Genomic DNA, 8,336 nt, shown 5'->3' on the forward strand with positions numbered 1-8,336 from the left:
TTCCCCCATGCCTGGCTACACCTCCATCAAACCTATTCCTTCTTTCCTTATCTTTTCATAAAACACAACATCAGGGACCCCAGGAACAACTATCCCCAGTCACCCCAGCCACAATGGCAGCAGCCTCAGCAACAATGGTTGGGAACCTGATGCTCCACCTGCAGAGACCTTTCCTATGAATATCCAAGTAACAGGGCAAAGACCACTGGCTTGGTACTCCCTCCCAGGAACAGATCTAAAAGAATTGTGCCAGGCCATCTGTGAGGACGGACTCAATGCCTGCTGGACAAAATCTGTTTCACAAAGCCTCGGGAATGATAATCCCCTGGGCCCCCAGGACTAGAAAGGCCTCTTTGTTTGTATAACGGGAAGTTCTGTTTAGAGATGAATGCCAGAAGCAGGATAGAAAACAAACAAACTAGGGCCACAACAAAAGGGCAAGACCTTCCCATTCAGTTAATAACTTGGAATTATGACCAACTCTTGCGTCAGGGTGACTTCTCTGTATGAGAGTTCCACAGGCTGTACTCTCTGCTGGCTGCTTTGAACAGGGCCCTCTATGTATGCTCCAGGTCTGGGACTATCTAACCCCTTGCCCACCAGACCTGGTGATGCCTCCTCATTAACTTTGCTAAAACAAAAACATATGGAGACCCTCACCGATTTTATACTAAGAGTACAAGCCAGCTTAGAAAAATAACAGATCCTACAGCCAAGGTGATGTTTTTAAACAATCTTATTTGGGAAGGAATGACCCAGAACACAGACAGGCATGCCAAGGACTAAAGGATGAACATTATGATGTATGAATTGTGGCTACGCATGGCATTGGGACTTCCTCCTACCAGGATCCCTCTCTTTCCCAAGCCTTAGCAGCCACAACATGGTCCAATTCAAAGTGTGTTAAATGTGGAGAAACCAGACACCAGAAATGGAACTGCCCCCAGAATTATCCAACTGCCCTTAAAATGCCTACCTCTGCTTCCAATAAAGGAAGGGCTTCCACTAGAAAAAGGACTGCAAATTTAAATATGGTCAAGACAGAAAAACCCCTACCACCTTAAACTCTGCACGGGGCAACCCTCAACCCCATCCGTAAGAGGGGAAGACTCACAATTCCACTGGGTCACAACCATTTTAGAGAAATCTCACCCTAAGCTTTCAATAAAAATAGAAAATAGAAGTTCTAAATGCCTAATAGACATGAGCGTGGATAAGACCATCCTAAGATAAACCAAGGTCCCTTCACGTTGGACCCTCCTTTCAAGGACCTCAAGTGATGGGAGTAGATGGTCTCTCCTGAGCATTTACTACCTAAGACAAACGGGAAGACCCAGATGGGGCAAAGTGGGACCACTAGTCCCCTAGTGTCAGATATGGCCACTAAACTGCCAGGTAGAGATATCTTAGAGTACTTAAATATGGTCCTTATTAGTGGTGAAGAGGGAGAAGGCCTCCAGATACAAGACTACTCAAAATATCAAGAACAAAAGAACCCCCAATTCTAAGGTCCACTTTTGAATATCTTACCCCCTGTCTACAATGAATCACAAACAATTCTGTCTGGATAGAACAATGGCCATTAAACAGAGAAAAAATTAACAATATTACAACAATTAGTTAAGCACCAGTTAGATATGGGGTACATTCAAACCTCTAGGAGCCCTTGGAATACCCCAGTTTTTGCAATTAAAAGGAAGACTGGAACCTGGAAGTTCCTCCAGGACCTAAGAGCAATTAAGACGACCATGACAATCTGGGACTGTCCTCAACATGACCTCCCCTTTGTCTCTGACATACTTACAAATAGCCTGCTATTAGCCCTAGACATCAGATATTGCTTCTTTTTAATACCACTCCATAAACAAGACTGTAAGCATTTTGCCATCTCTGTACCCAAAATCAATAACTCAGTACCAGCTGATAGATTTGAATGGACTATACTCACACAAGGCATGGCTAAAAGCCCAACTATTTGCCAGGAGGCTGTAGCCCATGGATTAAAACCCCCTATTAAATCAAGTCTCCATATATATCATTACATGGGTGACTATTAATGTGGCAAGACAAAAGACAGGATCAAGAACCTTAGAAAACTCTTAAAAAATATATATATATATCCCTTCACATATTATATATATATATAGTAAGATCATATATATATATATATATATATATATTCCATCTCATTTCCCCTATCACATTCCTAACCTTGGCTCCTCATACCCACCAGCCAATTATGGCCTTTATTTGACCTACTTAAAGGTGACAAGAACCCTCCTTCCCTCACTCTTTGATGCCAGCTCTACTAATAACTACATTAAAAATGCCTCCCTGGCTCACTATGACCCACAGTAGCCAGTCCAAGTCCTTATATTCTTTTCTTCCTTCACAGTAGTTGGAGCCCTACATCAGGGGATCCTAGAATGATAACCCTCTCCCTCCTCTGTGAATAAAACTTTCAAATATAGCCAAGCGAGAACATGTCCCATCTTTGTCAGTCACATAAGGTCACACTTACCCCTCCCTGAGCCCCTCCCTAACGAGAACATCTTAGCTGACAGGGCTGCCACACCTGGGGCCTTCCCTATGTTGCCCCTCACTGGTAAAGAACTCCATCAACTGACCCATATCACTTAAATTCCCCAATACCCCAACAAAATTCCTTAAATGTATTCTTTTTTTTTTTTTTTTCTTTTTTCGGAGGTGGGGACCGAACCCAGGGCCTTGCGGTTGCTAGGCAAACGCTCTACCACTGAGCTAAATCCCTAACCCCCCTTAAATGTATTCTTAAAACCTGCTCCTCTTGTGCCTCCCTAATTCACACTCCTGCTATGCAACACTGGGGACAGGATCAAGAACCCCAGAAGCCTTACGGAAATGCCCTTTGGCAAACAGATGTTCTCCAGATCCAATCATTTGGTAAACAAAAACTTACATTTGTTACCAAGCTACTTATTCCCACTTCACCTGAGCTAAACTCAGACTAAAGAAAACTCACAGAAACGGAATTAGAGCCCTGTTCTCCACCTGTTCTGTCATGGGGGTCCCTTTCCAGATCAAAACTGAAAATGGTCTGGCCTTCAAGAACCTCCCGTTGAAAACCTTCCAGCTTAGGAAACAGCTCACCACACCGGCATCCTTCACAGTCCCCAGGGCCAGGCCATTATTGAGAGAACATGTCAAGCACTTAAAAGACAGGCACAAGGCTCCCCGCCATCTAGCGTTCAGCAACCAGATCACTTGGACGGGACCTGCCCCCACCCCTCCAGCCACTTTCCCTGTTATTCTAACGGTCGTTTTTTACTATGTTTAATGCCAATGCCTCACCTAGCCCCATTCTTCTTAACACAACATTTTGGTGATTTTATGCCAGCGAAACGTGAGGGGAGGAACCAGATAATTGGGGGCTAAAGACTGCCCACTGGTGGGATGGCAACAACCCGTAGAGTAGTACCCAGATGCCAGTGTGTGGGTGTTCTACTGAATATGCTTGCTTTCCTATCCTCAGATAGACCCCTTGTGCCTCCAGGGTGTCGACACCATGGAGGCTGTTACTGCTGCTCCTGCAGGACAGAGCATGGGTTCACTGAGCCTCAGCTGGTGCAGTGACAGGACATAACAGACCTCTCTATTTAGTGGACAATGACAGGCCCTGTTCTATAATATGCATGACAGACCCTTGACAGAATCACTGGCAAGGTAATGGACAGGTTTCACAGAGGTGAATTCACTAGAGACTCCGCTGACTTCCACAATTCTCAGCAGCTCATGCCTGTCGCTAGGCCTATGCTGACTCATCACATTGCTCTACGGGAGAAACAAATGGAGAACCAAATAAAACCCACAACATCCTGGGGTTGATACATCCAGTGTTACAGACCCTCCTCCCCTTTACCACATCTGAACACCCCCCTACCCCCACTGTTTCTTTCACACCTCTAGCACCCACCACCTACTTGCTGCAATGCCCATGAATATTTTAATGGTAACTCCAGCTGGCTGAGAGAAATGACACTTGACCAGGCCTTTGTGACATTCCTGTTTGTCACCAAATTGTTACCATAACCCTTTGCATTTCTCCTAGGCCTATGACAACAGACCGCCAGTGTGATGCTACTGAAACTGTAAACCGGAATAACCCGTGCACAGCCCCCTTTCCTTCTTTGGTGTGAAGAACAATAACTCCCTGTATAGATATCCCCTGCCAGGATTCTGCAGCCGTTATGATCATTCCACAGGCCGGCTCTGAGGAGGAGGCTGCACTGCTGCCACAAACCAGATGGGGTTGGGAAATATTTACCCTTTCCGAATAGGATGGGGCTCAACATCTCCCTTGGGTCTGCTGGGGTCACAACAGCTGCCACTGTCAGACACACCACCTGGCCAGACTTTGAAAACACACTCTGCCAGGTGATGGCATCTGCAACTGACAGCCCCAAGTCCCTCCAAGGACAGATGAACTCTCCTGCAGGGGTCCTGCTCCCAAACCAGACAGGGTTTGATAACTGCTGAGCATGGGGGAAGGAATGTTGTTTCTTTGTTAATGAGGCTAACCTGGTAGAGCAAACTGGAAAGAGCCTTAGGAGCCTATACAATGCTCTCCTGGTCTGATATCCACCCCAAGAACCTCCGTCCTGGTTCCAAAATCCTTTGTTCTTGGCTCCTCCTTTTGTACATCCTTAGATTGTGCTTCATTTTTATCCTTGTATCCTCATCTAATTTTAAAACAGCCTAAGCAGCAAAAATCATTGCCAGTCAGGTTCTGGAACTCCCTTCCCGACAGGGTTTCCCAGGGCTTTACCAGACAGATTTCCCTCCCAGACAGACTTCCCAGCCCGACACCTCGCCCCCCCAACCTCTACCTGAGCAGTGTTCAAGTCCCTTTCTGCCAGTAAGAACTTGGGCAGCACTGAGTGAAGACTAGGAACTGCCTTCTCCACTGCAGCACCCTCTTTCCCATGCTTATGTGCGATGCTAGAGTTTCTCAACTACTAGGTCTTTGTTATTAGCCCCGTATGCCCCTTTTCTTTTTAAATTTCATTATTTAAAATAACTTCATTGTTTAAACAGTGGACATATTAACATTTTTATCTAGTGATTACAATGTAAACATATTAATATCTAATAATAATAATACTTGCTGCAGGACATAAGGATTTGATCTTGTATGACTGTGATTTATGTTAGCATTGCTTTTACTGTTTTAATAAAGGCTTCACCTGAATGATCCGTTTATTTTTTTTGCCCCTGTTCTGGCAGAAAGCAGATTTTAAAAATCTTGTCAAGGCTTGTACTCCAAAGGAACAAAAAGTCTGAAGCAGGTTTACTGCTATTTTAGAGCAGGCAAAGTCAAGGGAGAAGAGAAACAGGGATAGGAACAGTAACGGGAAGGCATCACTAAGATCGTGGTGTCTGTTCACAACTGTAAAACCCTAACTGTGACAGAAGTTGGTATCAGGGAAGTTGGTATCTGGGACTGGAGTATTGCTGAGATAGGCCTGACCACGCTTTTGTTTCGAAGAATGCGGATTTCGGGACTTTGGATTTGGAAAGCAGTGGAATGCTTTAAAATGGGGCTTAATGGGCTATCTTAGTAGGAATATGGAAGACTTTGTTATTGAGAGTGATTTGAACTGTTTGGACCTGTTCCAAGACGGTTCAGTGAAGAATTTCAGTATATGGCCTCGAGACTGTTTTGTGGTATTTTGGGGGAAAATGTGGCTTTTTGCCATTGTCTAAAGAGTGTGCCTGAGGCTAGGGAGAAGAGATTTAGATTAATTGCTTTGAAAAAGTAAATTTCGAAACAGTCTGGTGTACATTCTGTCATGTGGTTACTAAAGTTCACTCTTATGAAGAACATTTTAATGAAATGGAGCAAGTTGAGGAAAAATACAAAATATATGGCTCGAGTATTAAAAGGACACCAGGAAGGGAAATGGAGCTGAATCCTGTGTTCAAGGATATTAAATTAAATTCAGGGAGTAATGACCTTGGGGCCAGATCCCACCCAGCTAAATTAGCTCTAGGTAACTTAGTACAAACCTTTAATCCCAGGAAGCAAAGATAAGCAGATCTCAGAATTCAAGGCCAGCCTAGATCAGAGCAAGTTCTTGGTGAAGGAAAAACTTAATTCCAGACTTGGTGGACCACACCTTTAATCCCAGTGCTTAGGAGTCAGGCATGCAGATCTCATGAGTTCAAAGTCAGTCTCCAGAGCAAGTTCCAGGACAGCCAAGCTTAGGCAAGCAAGGAGATGGAAAACGAAAAGCTGGTGATAATGTAATAGAACAAGGGGCCATGTTCCAGCCCCAGCAAGCATCAAAACTCGGCAGCTTTGGCCATGTGGCTCTGGCTTAAGAGTCCAGAATAAAAGGGGATACTGGGAAAATTGATGCTTGTTAGCTGGAGCTGAGAGATTAGCGGTAATTAAAGAGACCCACATCGCTGAAGTGAAATCTTCTGGGAAGTGTTTTCTGAGAGCACAAAGACGCTGTGTTCAGAGATAGCCAAGGTTGTACCTTAGGCTGTAGCTGTACTTGGTAATGCGTAAAAGTCACCCAGGTGGTACTGGGTTTGAAGGCATAAAGAGGTCATGGAGAACAGATGAGGCTTGGCACTATGAGAGGCCATGGAGAGCCACTGGTGAAGGTGCAGCCTCAGTTGCAGTTGACGGCCCAGGACAGAGGGGGTCATGTAAAGGATTTGAGGCTTGGCACCATGAAGAGAGCCTATGAGAGGCTATTGGTGAAGCCTAGTTGCAGTGGAAGTGAAGACCACATATTGGAGATGCCAGTACTATGGATGACCACCAAGAACAGCAGCAGCAGTGGAGTGGATCAACCTGAGCTTACAGTGCTATAGAGGGCAGAGCTGGAGAAGTGACACCAGCCCTTTGGAGGAGCCCAGAAGTTCCTGTGTGGATTCCATACATTGAAACAAGAAGCTGTAACACTGAAGTTGCCTTGGAGACCCAAGATGTTCGAGATGCCAGAGCCACGGCTACCTGGTGAGGAAAGATCTATTAACAGGGAGTGGAACCAGCCCAGGAGAAAGAAGTTTGTTGCAGTCAACAAAGATGAAAAGGGAGTTGGATATCTGAAGACCACTTTTACATCAGACATGGAGATGCAGAGTTTGGAGTTTGCCCAGCTGAGTTCTTGTCTTGCCTTGGGGATTACTGTTAAGTTATTGGATGAATCTCAGAAGAGATTTTGAACTCTGGACTTTTAACATTGTTGAGACTGTGGGGACTTTGCAAGTTGGACTAAATGTATTTTGCATTATGCAATGTTTAGGTATGGCCCCCATAAACTCATGGTTTGAACAAGTCTATGGGGGCCAGGGAGTGGAGTGTGACGGTTTGTATATGCTTGGCCTAGGAACTGGCACTATTAGGAGGTGTGGCCTTTTTGAGGTAGGTGTGTCACTGTGGGCTTAAGACCCTCATCCTAGATGCCTGGAAGTCAGTATTCTGCTAGCAGCCTTCAGATGCAGATGTAGAGCTCTCAGCTCCTCCTGCACCATGCCTGCCTGGATGCTGCCATGCTCCCATCTTGATGGACTGAACGTCTGAACCTGTAAGCCAGCGCCAATTAAATGTTGTCCTTATAAATCTTGCCTTGGTCATGGTGTCTGTTCACAGCAGTAAAACCCTAACTAAGACACCCAGTTACTATTCTCTCACACTCCCATGCTGCTCACAGGATAAATATGTCACAGTCACATTTTAAATAAGGACACTGAGTTCTAACACGCCCAGTTTCACAATGTAAACGTAAGAGTACCAAGGCTTAAGCCTCATCTAATTCCCTAATCTCCCCAGCGAGATCCTGACTCTGGAGGCTGCCATCAACTCTTCTTCACATACAGTAAGCTCACTGCACACACCCTGGCAGTGAACTAGGGAAAGAGGGACAAGGGTCTCCATGAGCTCGCTCACTGACTACTCTAGGTCTCTGCTGCCATTAATTCAAACCTATTCTTTTCTCCTTTTTGTGTTCATCTGTTGCTGTACAGGGGAAAAAAAGTTGAGAGAAAGGAATACATTAAGGTTAGAAAGGCCGTCTTGTGAGTCAGAGGGAGCATGGCCTACCAGGCTTGATTCTGTATTTACAGCCTCTGAAACTGTAGAAAATAAGTTGTGGTTATTTTAGCCCACTAGGTCTGTGGTGTTTTCTTACAGCACACCCAGAAAATCAGTAGAGCTTTTGCAATTAATAAAAATTAAACTATGTGGTTCTTGAAATAACTTCCTTCACTTTTATAGTTAAGTGGGTCCTAGTTCCTTATAAAATGTATGTATTAGATACTTCATTTGCTGCATGACAAAATAC

The sequence above is a fragment of the Rattus rattus genome, chromosome 3 (assembly GCF_011064425.1).
Source record: "Rattus rattus isolate New Zealand chromosome 3, Rrattus_CSIRO_v1, whole genome shotgun sequence".
NCBI lineage: Eukaryota > Metazoa > Chordata > Mammalia > Rodentia > Muridae > Rattus > Rattus rattus.